Source organism: Marmota marmota, unplaced genomic scaffold (genome assembly GCF_001458135.2).
Source record: "Marmota marmota marmota unplaced genomic scaffold, marMar, whole genome shotgun sequence".
In the NCBI taxonomy this organism is placed as follows: domain Eukaryota; kingdom Metazoa; phylum Chordata; class Mammalia; order Rodentia; family Sciuridae; genus Marmota; species Marmota marmota.
In genome coordinates this window covers 60826064-60840863 of record NW_025999968.1, presented here as the reverse complement: position 1 = coordinate 60840863, position 14800 = coordinate 60826064, and positions in this window count along the sequence as shown.

The following is a 14800-nucleotide window of genomic DNA, read 5'->3' as shown; positions in this document are numbered from 1 at the left end:
TGGCAGGTTGAAGGTCAGTCTGCTCAAGAATTAAAATAGCCAAGGACAGTAGATGGAAAAGTACAAATTGCAAAGACATTCCAGCATTATAAGCTCATAGTGGCATAGAGAGATGACTTTGCCAAATCGCTCAGAATTCTTGAAATAAAATTTTAAGTGTATTCTAGAACAAACGGGCTCTCTGTGAAGAAATGAAGCTGGCTGAACACGGAGGCAGCCAGCAGCGCAGTTTAAAATAGTACACAACATACAGCTCCGCACTTAGGGACTGAGACCCAGCCTGCCCCAGACAGGAGCAGGCTGGCCTACTGCGTGCTATTCGTGGACCTGTCAGCAGCGAGGTAATTCAAGAGCTGAACCGAGGCCAGGGACCACAGGATCCCGCAGTTGGGTCTGCCTCTGGCACCGCGCTGCCTTCCTGCAGGAGCCAGCCTGCCCCTTTCCTGGAGGCATCCCTCCCACGGGGCTGACCGCCTGCCAAGCACAGGGTCCAGCCCCGACCAATCAGCGCTCCCCACCTACCTTCGCTATTGGCTTGGGCGTGTCCATGTGACCTAGGCTGGGCCAATCAGAGCTCCCCCGGGCTTCTGGCACTGGAGCTCCTGGGAACAGCGCTCTCCCTGCTTAGCTGTGGGTAACCCCGAGTCCAGGCCCCATCCCAGGGTCCGCCAGCCCCCTCTCCTGTCCGCCCCATGCCAGCAGCACTGGAAGAGAAGGGGAAAGCATGGCGACTCGCGGGAGCCTGCCAGGCTCCTGGAGCCCCGGGGTCCCACCCCCGTGAGCCCCAGGACCCCTGTCCCCAGAGCTGGGGGACGAGGTTGCAGCCCGAGGCGCAGCCCAGACACGTGCTGTGGGCAGTAGGTGGCCTCTGAGGAGGCTGCAGCTCGCAGCCCCAGGGAGAACTGGCGCCGCGGGTGCAGGCAGGCCTGAGCAGGAGGGCTGCCTGTCAGGGGTGATTCTCTCCCCGCTCCCGCCCCTGCCACGCAAACCTCGGAGGGCCTGATCAGGTGAAATCAGTTTTCCCAGGCTCTGAGATGTCGTTAACTACGCCTAAGTAGCAGTTTGCTAAATGGTACCTGATCGTTTTGGAAGAGTTGACCGAGCCCCTGAAATAACACCTGGCTGGGTTTCTTGGAGCTAGTTTTGAATTGGTTACAGCAAGCTGAACATTTCTAGAAAACTCTAAGCTCCAGGGAGATGGGCCTTTTCTAATGCAAGCCTCCCTGCCTTCTGAGGTGGAGTCCTTGGGGGTCTTTCTAGTGATTTGGAATGTTCTGGAACAACTGTGCTGCTGCTCCTCCCCCAGGAGGCCCAGTGGGTGTTTCCTGAGGAGAAATCCCTGCCGGTCCTCCTGAGGATCTCCCGGAGTCCCTGGCAACCTCCAGATCACAGATTGCCTTGCCCCTGCCACGACACCCAGCAACCGTGCACACTGGAGTTGATAGGTAGGAGCTCAGGGAAGATGGTAAAGTCGGGATGTAAGAAGGATGACGTTGGGGGCAAGACAGGGAGACAAGTCATGTCCCTGTTTGGGATAAGTCCCGTTACCATGACAACTCCTGCTACTGAGGACTTCCCACGTGACATCTGCCACAGGGTCGGTATTTTAAAATGACCAGTGAGGGTAAAGTGGGCAGTATTCTATTAGGTTTTCTAAAGTCACCAAGAGGGAAAATTGGACAATATTCTAATAAGGTATCATAAAATAACCAATGGGGGCAAATGGAGTGAGGTCTTCAGTCAGGTCCGTATGGGAAGAGAAGGCCCCATAGCTCAGCATATAAGACCCCAATTTCCAGACCCTGGGCCTTGAGCCTCTCTGTCTTGCTGGGCCCGCTCTGCTCTACCTTACAGAGCACTACTTCCACCTTCACCTGCAGTAAGCCTGTGCTTTGCCTGTTCCTTCTGTGTATCTTGCTTAATTCTTTGTTCATGATAGCAAAGTCCCGGACCTCAGCTGGACAGTGCAACTATATCAGAATGGCCTAAGGACACAGAATGGGCTTTTCTGTTGGATTCTGGCCTTCACATTCTGGTTCAGAGAGGTTCTGCAATTTTCTGATCCCTGAATGCGGGGAGCCCTGGCTGCTGACTGAGGTGATCACAGATCTCCTTGCCGGTTTGTCACCCAGTGCCTTAAATATGGGGAATGTGTGACCGGAGAGGTCCGTCCATAAGAGGTCTTTTGACTGTGATGCCTGCCTTGTCTCCTGTACTTGTGAGTTCTCAGAGCAACATACCATGTTTAAATGAAGAATTCAGGGAGTTCAGTGGTTTTCAGATGTTCAGCGAGGACCAGGAGGGGCGGTGGGGCTGGTAGTGGGTGGTAAAGCAGCACCCCATGCCAGGCACATCTCCTCCTGGAGCGCCCTGGGACACGTGCTCCTTGAAAGAAAGGTTGGAAAACACCGCAGCACATGACCCACAGGCCTTGCTGTTCTGTGACACAGTGGATGGCTCATCCCCATGTGCATGGGAAAGACAAAAGGAAATCTGGGTGACCTGGCAATCCCTTGGGAACTATCCTTGCCCTCTTTGGGTGTGGAACCACATGAGCCTTCTCCCATAGCCATGGGTAACATGACCCACCTCACCTAAAAGACTTGGTAAGTACATGCAAATAATAAAATATGAAGCAGGGAGATAGTTGGACTTAATTTTATTTTTCCATGTGAAAGAACATCTTTTAGGTTTTTAAAGAGCTTTGTGTATTCTTTAGAGGTTTCTCTTTGAAACAGATTCTCTTCTATTCTAGGTTAAAACTAACTGGAAGGGGGACATTACTTTGGGCTCTTTATTGACTTATTTGCTTTCACTAGAGCACATTGTGAGTGTTTTCCTTCCATCCCAACATTTCGAGGCTTAGAAAGTGAGAGAAAGGTCAGCAAAGCATGTACAAGCCATAATGCTGTAATTGTTCTGAATTCAAAATGCTAGAAGAGAAATATTTCCACATCCTCAATTTCAGAAGAATAGGGACACTGTTGCCCATTGTGAGTGGCTTTCACCAGCCCTGGACGGCTCCGCCACTTAGAAGGCAGTGGGCACAGAACCTTGGCTTTAGGCAGGACGCTTCCACGTCCAGATAACTAATACCAAGCACAACACTGGGCATGCTCAACTTTAGCTCAGATGCAGAGATTTCTTTGCTTTGGATAAAGTTGTTAAAATGCTTTAGTTTCTTCAGTGAGATTGGGAGCAAGCCCAGGGCTCTGGGTCACTTTCCAGGGTTGCTAGAACATGGATCCAGGTATGACCCAGTCTCCATTGCCATTCCCCACCCAAATCCAAGGCCTCCAGAGTCACAAGGACGAATGAGGTACCTTCTGGACGTTGGCCAAAGTCTGTCCACCGAGCCACCTGGGCTTTCAGAAGTCAGGTCTCTCTGAAGCATGCTGTGGTGGCCCGTGCTTTTCACTTCCTCCTTGAAGGGGAGGTCCCTGGTGAGAGGCGGGCAGAGGGGACAAGGTGCCCCTGAGTGTCCCTCCCTGGTTCTGTCTGTTGGGACACCCCCAAACCTGTGTCTAGGTTCTGTGGTTCCACAGTCCCATCACCCCTATGGGTCAGTCAGCTGGACAGGCAGGGAGTGAGTGACGGTCCCACATTTGTGAACTCGCCCAGCGCTAGGCATTGTGCTAAGGTTACTAGTTGAATAGATATTGTTCCCACTCTCAAGGACCTTATTGTCTAACACAGGAGAAAGACAAATAAATAACAACAGTATTAAAAAATGCTGCCATCAAAGTACAAACAGTGCATTCTGGAAGCAGGAGGAAGAGGCCATGCATTGCCTGGGTATGTCCCTGTGCCATTTGATGTTATGAGAGGTGTAATCAAAAGCAGTTCCCACTACATTGTGATTTCAAAAGAGCTACTTAAAAAGTGATGCCCCTGCTGTAGGAAAAACCATAGTTATATAGGGTCAGACAGTATCTGTAGTTACAGGCATCCCTTGGAAATCTTGGAATGTATCCCCTATGGATAGGGGAACTCATATCTTCAACCACAGAATATTTGCCAGGAAGAACTACTGGACTGTAGTGCACTTAAATTACACATCACTTGTTAATCTCTCTCTCTCTTTTGTTTTTTCATAGTGCAATGCAAAAAGCAGCTCCATAATTATTTGTTAAATCAATCGACCAAATTAAATATTGATCTAACATGAAAATTTAAAAAACGAATGATGCCTCTACTGTGGATTCCTAAAGTGTAGAAATGTCGCGTTGGCAGAGGATGAGGCAAAGGAAGGGCCCGGGCAGCAAAAGATTCTTACGGAGAGGTGGAGAGGTGGAGTGTGGCTGACAGGCTGGCTGGGACCTGCTCAGGAGGACAGAGAGCATGACTCCAGAAGACTTCGAGCAACCACAGCTAACAAGGCCCAGGGAGAACGGAACAAGAACTCCACTGAGGGGCTCAGGCTCAGCCTTACAGTCAGGCCTCTTGATGCACAACGAAAATAATCACTGAGCAAAGCAAGGGAGGGAAGAGGAACAAACAGATGATAGGGAAAATGAAACAAGAGGCAAGATGGTTGATTTAAACTCCATCACGCCCCAAAGGACCTCAACTATAAATGGGCTGAGCTCTCCAGTTAAAAAGCAGAACATCTGGAACCTGCCAAGGATCCCAATTTACACAGTGTGCAAGAAATGCAGTTCAAATTCCCCTACATGGACAGAGGAATATCTCAGAGTGATAAAGGAATAAATTTATCACGAGAGTGTAACCATCCCAAGTGTCTATGTGCCCGATTAGGGAGCTTCAGAATCAGCTAAAGGAGAAGCCGGCAGATCTACAAGGCGAAACAGTTAGAGGAGCTGGAGCCCCGAACGCTCGAGGACAGATGTGTCCAACCTGACTTCATCATTACATAATGTGTTTGTGTATTGAAACTTCCTCATCAGCAAAGAAAACAATCGACCTAAGTTGGAGTTTGAATGTTCCTCAGTAATTGCTAGAACAAATAGACAAAAAAAGTTAGTAAGACTCTCTCCCTTGCTCAGGGACAAAGTGTCAGCCTCTGTCAACCAGCTTGCCTGGGGTACAGTTGCCAGCGCTGTGCCCCCCAGCACTCTAGATTCTGCCTCCTGCATCCGTCACTCACCAACTCACACTGCGGCAGGAAGCCACCCTGGGGCGCATCTGAACAGGTACAGGAGCCCGCATTCCAAAATGACTTCACTATGGACGCTGAAATATGAATTCCGTATAATTGTCACATGCCACAAAATATCTTCCTTCTTTCTGTTATTTTTCAACTATTTAAAAACATTAACAACCTTGGCTGCGCTCCATGCAGAAATGGACAGGGGCGAGGTTGGGACTGCAGGCTGCGGGTCCCCAGCCCTGGTCTAGGCGAGGGCGGGCACTGCTCATTGCACAGTTCTTTCAACTTTTCTGGGTCCTTAAAAATCTTTTCATGATAAAAGATAGAAAGACAAAAGGCAGTTAACAAGTAAACCACATTAAGTATGTCCTTAAAAGTCCACATCGTGTCTTGATCCTGCGCAGACCTCACTCTGTCTCCCACACCTTGAAGCCAGCATTGGGTAGGAACATGGACTCTGTCTACCCTGGCACGAGACCCTGCCTTGGCCAGGAGCTGAAGTGGGGGCACTTCTGCTTGGAGCCCCGCCCTCGGCCCATCCTCAGGGTCAGCCTTCTCAGTCCTGGGGTTTCTGGACAGGTGCAGGATTGTTTTCGACCCACAGTTTCCTGTGCACAGCAGGTGGCCTGCCGTGTCAGGTGTTGGCTCTCCTGGCTGGTGTCCTGCTCTGTCTTCCTGTAACACAGCTCACAGCACTGGCTCCTGGTACCGTGGCTTGCCAGGTAATGCACACAGCTCCCCGTCCTCACTTCTCAGAGAAGTGGGGACTCATTCTCAAGTGTCCCCCAAAGGCTCCTATGTAAAAGGTTCCATCCCCCAGCTTTGTCCAGTGGGGAGGCGGAGCCTCAAGGAGGTGGGACGTGGTCCCTAGGTGGTGTCTTTGAGGGAGACTCTGGACCCCAGTCCCTTCCCACGGCTCTCTTGTTTCCTGGCCATGAGGTGGGCAGCTTGCTCTGCCACTGCTCCCCCACTGGAGACCCAAAAGCACTGAGTCCCCAACCACAGACTGGACCTCTGGAATCATGAGCCGGAATCAGCCTTTCTCCTTGCTGGTTGCTGCCTCAGCACATTGGCAGTGATGGCGGCCGCTGGCCCAGGGGGCTCCCTCTGTCTGCACGTGGACTCCGTCTTCCCTGGCATGAGACCCTGCCTTAGCGCTCTGTCCCTCCGAGGCCTCTCCTGATGTGCAGCTGTGGGTCTGTCCCTGTTCCTTCCCAGGCCCTTGCCCAGGAGCCACTGTCCCTGCTGCTGCCCTTCTGACTTGAGGTCTCAGGGAGCTCACTTTAGGAGAGATAGAGGTCATGTTGCTGTTCTCGTCCCTCTTGTTGCTTGTGGGTCCTGCCACCATTTTTAAACCAAAAGTCTCCCACTGCGTTTCACGTCAGCCCTGATCATCATACAGATTTACTGCATGTTCTTCTGTTAAGGAAAACAGATGTGTCTCTTGTTGAAGGAAAATCTAAAGCCCTCCTCCTGCGTTGCTGTTCAGGTTGTTAGAGCAAGACGGTTTGCAGGCTAAAGGGAAGAAGGTGGTAGGTAGGTCCAGTTTCCTGTGATGATCAGAAAAGGAGTGAACACAGTTTCTCAGCACAATCTCCAGGTGAGGAGCCACGTAAAGGGAGCCATCTTGGGGTAAGGAGGCTCTCATGGGGAGACTCCTGGTGAACAAGTGACACAGCTCTAGACAGCCAGCTACACACTCAAGCAGATTTAATTTTAAATTTGGTCCCAGGTAGCAAGGGCTCTGTGTTCTCTGTGACTGACTTCGACTCTCCACTTAACCACAATGGCAGCAGACAGCTGCACACTAGAGTGCAGCACACTCAAAGGCCCTGGGGCCAACCCAAAGGTTCCACGTGAGTGTCCTGCAACCTCTGGGCCCTGTTTCCAGCTGTGGTTTTTGTGATCAACTAAGATCTTGGGACCCGGGCCCCTCTCTCCTTCCTCTGGTCTACAGCTGCCTGACTGCAGGACTGGCTTCGACCATGGGGCATGAGTTTTTCAGGACTGTCAATCAAGGAATCTGCCCCCTCGGCTTGGACACAGGCCAGGCCAATGGGTGCCTCAGCAGGGAGACGTAGGTTTGGGTGAAACTGCTGGAGCCTCCTGCAGTGACCTGTAGAAACCCTACTGCCTGGGTCCCCAGGGTGCCTGGAAACGGCCCCTGCTGGATGTGGCTCTTCAGTTGTGCCCAGCTGAATTCCCCGTTTCCTGCCCTCTTGGATTCTCAGCCAGACCCACATCCTGTTGCTTGCAACCAAAGGCCCCTGATGAACTTGGCTGATCACCAACTCCGGCCTGGTGCCAGGCAGGGCAGGCGGAGGATTCATCCTGGCAGTCGGTAGGTTGGTGGCCAGGTGTTCCAATTAGGGCAAAATGGCTTAGAGGTTAGGGGCAAGAAGCTGGGCGGCATGGCCACCAGCAGGAAGGCAGGGGAGGCTGGGAGAGCCCAGCCAAGAGGGCTGCAGTCACGCGAGCGGCCACCGGGGCGTGGGTCCTGCCTGCTTACAGCTACCAGGGGCTCTACAGTCACCTCAGAATGAGAAGTGTTTCATGGCCGAAGGCCACTGGGCTCCGGATCACCAACTCCCACCACAATCTCAGGCCCCCAGCCTCTCCTGCTGTCCTGAGTAGGTGACCTGTCTCTTGCTCTGCGACCGTGTCCACCCTCCCATGGAACCCGAGTGCTGCCCACCTCTGCTCATCTCCGTCCTCCACCCGCTGCGGCTGTCACAGAGCTGTCAGTGCCCACGTGGGCCCCACCTGCCCTCTCCTCCCTGTCCAGACTGCTGGCCGGGAACCTGCTCATCTGGCTCAAGGCTAGAGCAGGATCGGTCCATTAAACCAGGCGCCTCTGCAGCAGCCAGCGTCACTTGACCTTTTGCCACCAAGTTCCCTGGAGGCAATTCGCCCTGGCTTCTGCCCTTCATACCCGCCAGCCCCCGGCACCCGCCCAGCAGGAGCCTCGCTAGTGAGCTGCAGACCCGGTGCTGCTCCTCCTGCTCACCCTCACCCCTGCTGACGGCTCTGCTGCCCTCCGCTCGCCCTCCCACCTCCTCTGCACTGGGGAGCCCTGAGTCTCTTCCCCTCCACCCTTTCCTCTGGGCTGCAGGACCCCTGCTCCCTCCTGCTCTGTGTCTTCCTCCCTCTCCCCAGGGAGTCTGCTGGGCGCTATTTCTTCATCTGAAGAATAAACCAGGGTGATGGAGCCTTCCCCAGAGACAGCTGGAGTGGGCCAACAAAGGGGCAGCTTCAGCAGTGACTGCAAATGGGAGCACTGCTGAAGAAGGGCAGTGGCCTCTGCTGCCCAGGTGCTGGCCCTGAGGGTGGTGTGTCTGTGGCTGCTTCTGTCTGCGTGTCTCTGCATGTGCATGTGTGTGTCTGTGTGGATATTAAACACGGAACTGGCCAAGGTCGAGCAGCTGGCACTCAGGTCCCCTTGCCTGTGAGTCACCGCCTCCTGCCCATCCCTTCTCTCTGGAAGTCCTTTTAATGAAGTTACAGATTCCAGGGCCAGTCTGGGAAGCTCCCCCCAGCCACGCCAGGACAGCCCTGCCTGGAGTTTATCGTCCTGGATCTCTCCAGACTGCAGGAGATGGGAGTCCGCATGGCCCCGCTGACCCAGAAGAGATGTGAGGGAGGGTCCTGGTGAATTCTCCAGCCTCTGAAGAGCACTGAGCGGGGGCTAGCTGCTGGGAGGGGGGTCCCTCTACCTTTCCTCCCTTCCTGCCCTGGGCCACTGGGTTTTCCTGGGGCACATGCAGTGACTTGAAGCTGCTGAGAAAGTCAAGATCTGGGAGTCATTGAGAGTTACCCTGCACTCAGCCCTTGCCCCAGTCTGGCCATGAACCAGGGCAGAGGCAGGTGGGTCACAGCCCGGCAGCCTGTTCAGAGTGACTGGGGGGAAGCTAGCAGATGCTCTCTGGCCCTCCTGCCCTTTCCCCACTGTGCCCACTATGAGTGTACACAAGGGACCAGCTGCACTCTGTCCCAGGCCTGTCTCCACTTCTTTAAAACCACAAGGGGCAGGAGAACAGGCAAGGATGAGTGCCACTACCTGGTACAGGCAGGGGCAAGAGAGGGGCCTCCAGGGCTCTGGAGGGGGCGAGCAGCAGCACAGGGGGAGTTAGAGACAGCCTGGGCCTGGGAACTGCAGATGGGGAACTTACAAATGGCCCAATAGTGTAGACATGGTCAGGAAGTGTTTTGTGGGAGTTCAGGGCCTGGGTCTGAGCTGTCCTGACCCTGACATTGGCCGGGTATGCAGACCTCAGACCTCAGTCAGACCTTAGCCTGCATCATCCTAAGGGTGCCTTCAAGCAACCACAGGAGGCTATGCACAGGGAGGCCTTCCCAGCACTGCTGTAGGAGGGTGCGGCCGGCCCTGCCCTGCACTGCTGCCTGACTGGCATCTCTGGGTCCCATCTGACCTCTCCTTCAGCCCTCCCTCCTATAATCCCATGATGGGAAGGCCCAGCCTTGGCTTGGGCGGGCAGCTCACCCAGCCTCCACACTGGGGCTGCCTGTGCGAGGCCTCCCCAGGAGGCTGCCTCCCAGTTCACTGCCTGTTCTGCTGGTCCTCCAGCAGAACTGGCAGCAGGATCCCAGCTCCCGGGGTCCCCCTGGGGACACTGACCTCCCAGTCCTGTCGCCACACCCGTGGACCTGCAGAGAGAAACTTGTCCTGGTGCCAGGCAGCTGCTGCCCTGAAGCAGGAGTCCAAGGGGCTTCTGCAGACACAGGGAGGTGACAACGGCGTCCCAGCTGCCCCTCTGTGTGCTCAGAAGACTTGCTTGTCAGGACCTCACAGAATTCAGTGTTTTCTCAGCCCCCTTTTATTTCTGTGTCCTGGGAAACTCAAAGGCTGTATTCTGCTGCTTACAGGAATATTCTGCCATCCCCTGGAGTATGGAGATTGTGCACCTACTCTGTGCCTTGAGCTAGATTGGGGGCCTCAAAAGACAAGTGCTCAGCCTGGAGGCAGCTGGCCCAGAGATAAGGACAGAGGCGAACGTGATCCCTGCAGCATGTGACCAGCCAAGAGCACAGACGGGCACTGACCCACCCTGGTGCCAGGACAGCCTCCTGGGAAGATCTGGCCAGGCCTGAAGGACAAGAGGCATCTGCCAGGTGTGGGGCAGTGTGGGCAGGGTGGGCAGGAGCAGGTGTGCGTGCAGAGGGGGTGCTGGACCATGGCAGTGGTTGGGCAAGGCAAGGGCACGGAGGCTAAAGTACCGGAGTGAGGGGTGAGGTGCTGGTCAGCGTTCAACAGCCGGCTCTGCAGAAAAGATGTGCAGGCCACAGACGTTCATCAGGCTGCTCTGATTTTTATTGATATAAAGGAAGCATGCAATTTACAAATGATAAAATATTTGATGGCATTTCTCACACATTCATAGAACCAACAGATTCACACAGAATGCTCCCATTGATTTTTGCCGAACTCTCTGTTTGTGGCCAAGCTGCAGTTGTCATTCCACTGTGGCCCGCGAGTGTGCCGGGCTGCTCACCACAGAACCCGAGCAGGCGCGGGCGCTCTCAGGTGGAAGGGCACCGACCAGATGTCTTCACCCTCACTTCCTGAGTCCCGACCCTCCCTAAGCCATCAGGCAAGCCTCCATGGGCAGCTCGTCCTGATTTCTGTGGTGTAAATATTCCTAGGTCATCTGACCTTGAGCTGTCGATATGATGTAGCTGAAGGCAAGGGAGGGGGGCGAGATGCCCGTGACAAACCCTTAGGACTCCAGCTAGCACAGAGCAGGGTGACCCTGAGAGCACAGAGGCAATTGGAAATCATTCCCTTTGCTTTAATATAATTTATGAGCTTTTGTCTAATCTTTAGCAAGAGCTGTTACTAAACAAGCCCATGTGAGCTGGTTCCAGCAAACCCTGCCACCAGACTTGGGCCTGGGGGTCATTACAGAGGGAAAGGCCACCGAGGGCACTGACCTGAGTACATCACCCCCTGCCAAAGCCCTTTCCGTGTCCTAATCTTGGAGCTCGAGGGCTGAGTGTCCTACGTGGCCTGGGAAATTCAGGCGCAGAAGGACATGAACAGTCCGTCAGCTGACATTGGCATAGGGAGCTGTCCTAGGTCATCCTGGTGGCCCCAAGTATCACCAGCACCCCTAAATGTGGACAGGGAGGCTCCCTCTGACTTTGAAGGTGAGGACGGGGCCGGGAACCAAGTGAGGGTGGCCTGGAGAAGCGGGGAAAGCCAGGAGCCCAATTCCTGTGCCTGCAGGAGGCTCAGCCCAGGGACACCTCGACGGTGGCCAGGGAGGCTAAGTGGGATGCTGACCCCAGAGGTTGAAGGCCATGTGTGAGCGCTGCGTCCAGTCCCTAGGGTGCGGTCTTCAGTGGCAGCCAGGTAGCTGGTCCCTAGCCCGCCACTGCTCACGTCCTGAACTCCCTCCCCTTGGAGCAGGCTCTGAAGGTGCCGCTGGGACCTGGGCCACCCCACCCCATGCCCCTCTGTTCCTGCCTCTTGGAAACAGCTCAGCAGAATCACTCCATCAGATCACCCTGAGGACCAAATGAGATGGAAAACAAAAGGGCTCACAGGGGCGTGACAGCGAGTCGTGAGGCACAGGCAGAGGCCTGGGTAAGCCAGCCGCTCCAGGAAGACCAGGGGCTCTTTCCCAGAAACAGCAGGGACTGAGCCAGCCACATGGCCGGCGTTGACCTCTATGCATTGTGTCCCTCAGATGCGGCCTGCAGAGCCACTGATTCCCGCCTGCACCGTGGCCCCGCGCCAGCAGGGCCCTGGTGTTTGTGTGTTTGCCTTTGTCCTCCAGTGACTTGGGGAAGGAAGGCCATGTTGGGATGTGGTCCCTGCCCACAAGGCTCTTTCCTGGCCACAGCAGGGCTGCAGGCAGCAGGAGTGCTTCGCGGTTGCCAGGTGGAGGCACGCACAGGTTCTAGGAGGAGGCTCTAGGGCCTGCCTCTGCCTCACCTGTGTCCTGGTCTGGGCCAGATGGGGGAGGCAGGTGGTACCACTGCCACAGGGCCCAAGCTGGGCAAGGACAAGGAAACTGGTCATCAAGTGGGGGATAAAGAGCAGAAACCGAGGACCACCCCTGCCACATACCTTCACCTCCAGTCCTCATCCAATAGTCCCCATCCCGGGCCTGGGAGTCCAGAGAAACCCACAGACCAGGCTTGCTGCCAGCAGGGCAGACTGAGGGCAGAGCTGGCCAGGGGGTGCCACCACAGGTGTCTCAGGCTCCCTTCTTCCCGTGCCCTCTGGGCTCCCTCTCCCTCCTGAGCTGACCTCCCTGATCTGCTGCTCCAGTCTAAGGGGCATCCCCACAGATTCCAGTGGATGGAGATGAGCCCAGGCCCCGAGAGTGAGGAGCTGGAGGCTGCCTCTGCTGGCCAGCAGGTCAGGTGGATGGCTTCCCGGGGAGAGGAGGGCCCTGCGGCAGAGGGAAGTATGTGGAGAGCCCAAGGCTGGCGGTGAGCGCCTGGGTCCCACTGCTGGATCACGCTGGCCAGGGCTTGGGTGTGCTCATGAATGTCACCCAGAATGGCAGGGGCCAGGGACCTGTCACAGAGGCTCACTGAGGAAAGAGGAGCAAAACTCCCTCAACCGTAGCCCCCACGTCTTGTGGGGCCTGAAGGACAAGGTGCCGGGGGAGTCGCCATTCCTCAGAGTGTCCTGGATGCCTGTGGAGGTGGCGGGGACCAGGTCCAGGCACAGGGAGAAGATTGGACACAACAGAGGGGCTGCTGTCAGGTTGTCCCTGCTGCTGGCACTGGGCACCTGGGGCAGGCCGGGGCCCGATGCCCCTTGGTACTCCCCCTGGGCAGCTTTCCCCGGGCGAGTGCAGGCTTCCTGCCTCTCCTCCTCCTGGTCCAGGAGCCTCGGCCACAGGGCTGTCTTGTTCCCGTTTTCTCCCTAGAATGCAGCCTTTGCTTTGGACACAGCAGATGTTCAATAAATACTTACTTTGTCGATCTTAAAAAAATAAAAAGAGAGAGAGAGAGATTCCCCACAGAATATTTATTGGGGACTAGCAGGGACTGGCGTGGGAACACGTGGGCTATATGAACTATGAGTGCCCTCAAGAGGTCCAGGCAGGGGGACGTTTTCCAAGACAAAAATGAGGAGCCGGCAGCAGATGTCTTGAACCGTGCTCCTGGGCCACAGTGACCGATACCAAGCGTGGAGTCCGTCTACGGCTGAGCAGGCAGAGGCTGGGCAGACGTCCCCGAGAGGCTGCGGTGGCCTCCACGCAGGCCGGTGGCTCTGGTAGTCACTGTCAGGAAATCAGAAGTAAGAATGCGTCAGGCTCTATCTGCTTTTCCCTTGGGCGGACAGCAGCTCCACCTTGGTTCTGACATCCTGGCCCCGGCCCACTGCCTGATCCTCGCCCTTGGCCACATGATCAGGCCATCTAAGTCACCAGGGCACTAGGCTCCACCTCCAAGGTTGAAATCTGCAGAGGACTGTGGCTTTGCAGGCAGTACTCCCCAAGCCTCTGAAAGGTCAAGGGCCTCCTCTGGTTCAGAACCCCAGCAACTGGTCCCAGCATCGGCCTGACAAGCCCTCCCACCCCACCCCACTCCCTTCCATGATGCTGATGCTTGTGAAGGTTGGTGAGGGAGTGGACAGTGAGCCCACAGTCCTCCAGAGGTCCCCTATGTCATGACTGGACTGTTCTCACTCCCCAGACCCGGGAGCCTGCGTGGGCCACAGTGTGGCCTGGCGTCCTGCCCCAACCCTGCAAAACCAGGAAGGGAGCCTCCCTCAGCTGCCGCAAGTAAGGCAGGGCGCCCAGTGCCGTCTCCATGGCGACTGTCCGAATGCCTCCAGGACAGAGGAGGGCAGACCCTCCCTGGCCTTCACCAGGTAGTATTCTCCAGGCCTCCCTGGTGCCCGCCTCCTTCCCAGTCCCCAGCCACCAACCAGGGGCTCTAATGGGAGGCCTGGACAGGCCACACCGGGGGCAGCTGGCAGGCTGCCTGTCTCCCTCAGCCTCCAGGAGTCCTGTCTCCCAATGCCCAGCTTCTTGCCTCCTCCTCCATCTAGTCACCGGGGCCATAGATCTTTCTGGATTCCATTTGGTGAGGATCAAACCCTACAGGAAACAGGATGAGAGCTCGCTGCTTGGTTTTCCAAGAATCTTAAACGATTTCCACAAAACATTGCTTTTAGTGTTGCAGGTTGAATATCCCTTATCTGAAGTGCTGGGGACCAGCGTTGCTTTTGGATTTGGGATTTTTTCTTATTTTGGGATATTTGCACATACACCATGAACCATTCAGGGGTTGGGTCTGTGGAATTCCAGGTCTGGTGGCTTTTTGGCCCACTAGTTCCCCTGCCCCCTCCCCGGGTCTCCTGACACAGGGCCGAGGTTTCAGACAGCCTCTCGCCTTGATGGGGACGTGAGTGTCCACTCCTGTTCTGTGACCAGTACTACCTTGCACAGGCCTGGGCAGCACCAACCAGTGACTGTACAGAGTGCGGCCAGGGCAGGTCCCAAACCTGTGAGGAGGTGTGTCCTAGGGTTAGGGTGACTTTCCCCTGAGAGTCTGCACAGTAATCATATTTTCTCTCCTTTTGAGTGTTCTGAGAGGTTGTACTATTGTGCTGTCTCCTGCACTCTCCCTCCCCCTCTCCCTCTCTCCCTCTCTCTCCCTTTTCCACTCTCCTCCTCTCCCCCTCCCCCTCTCCCTCTCCCCCCT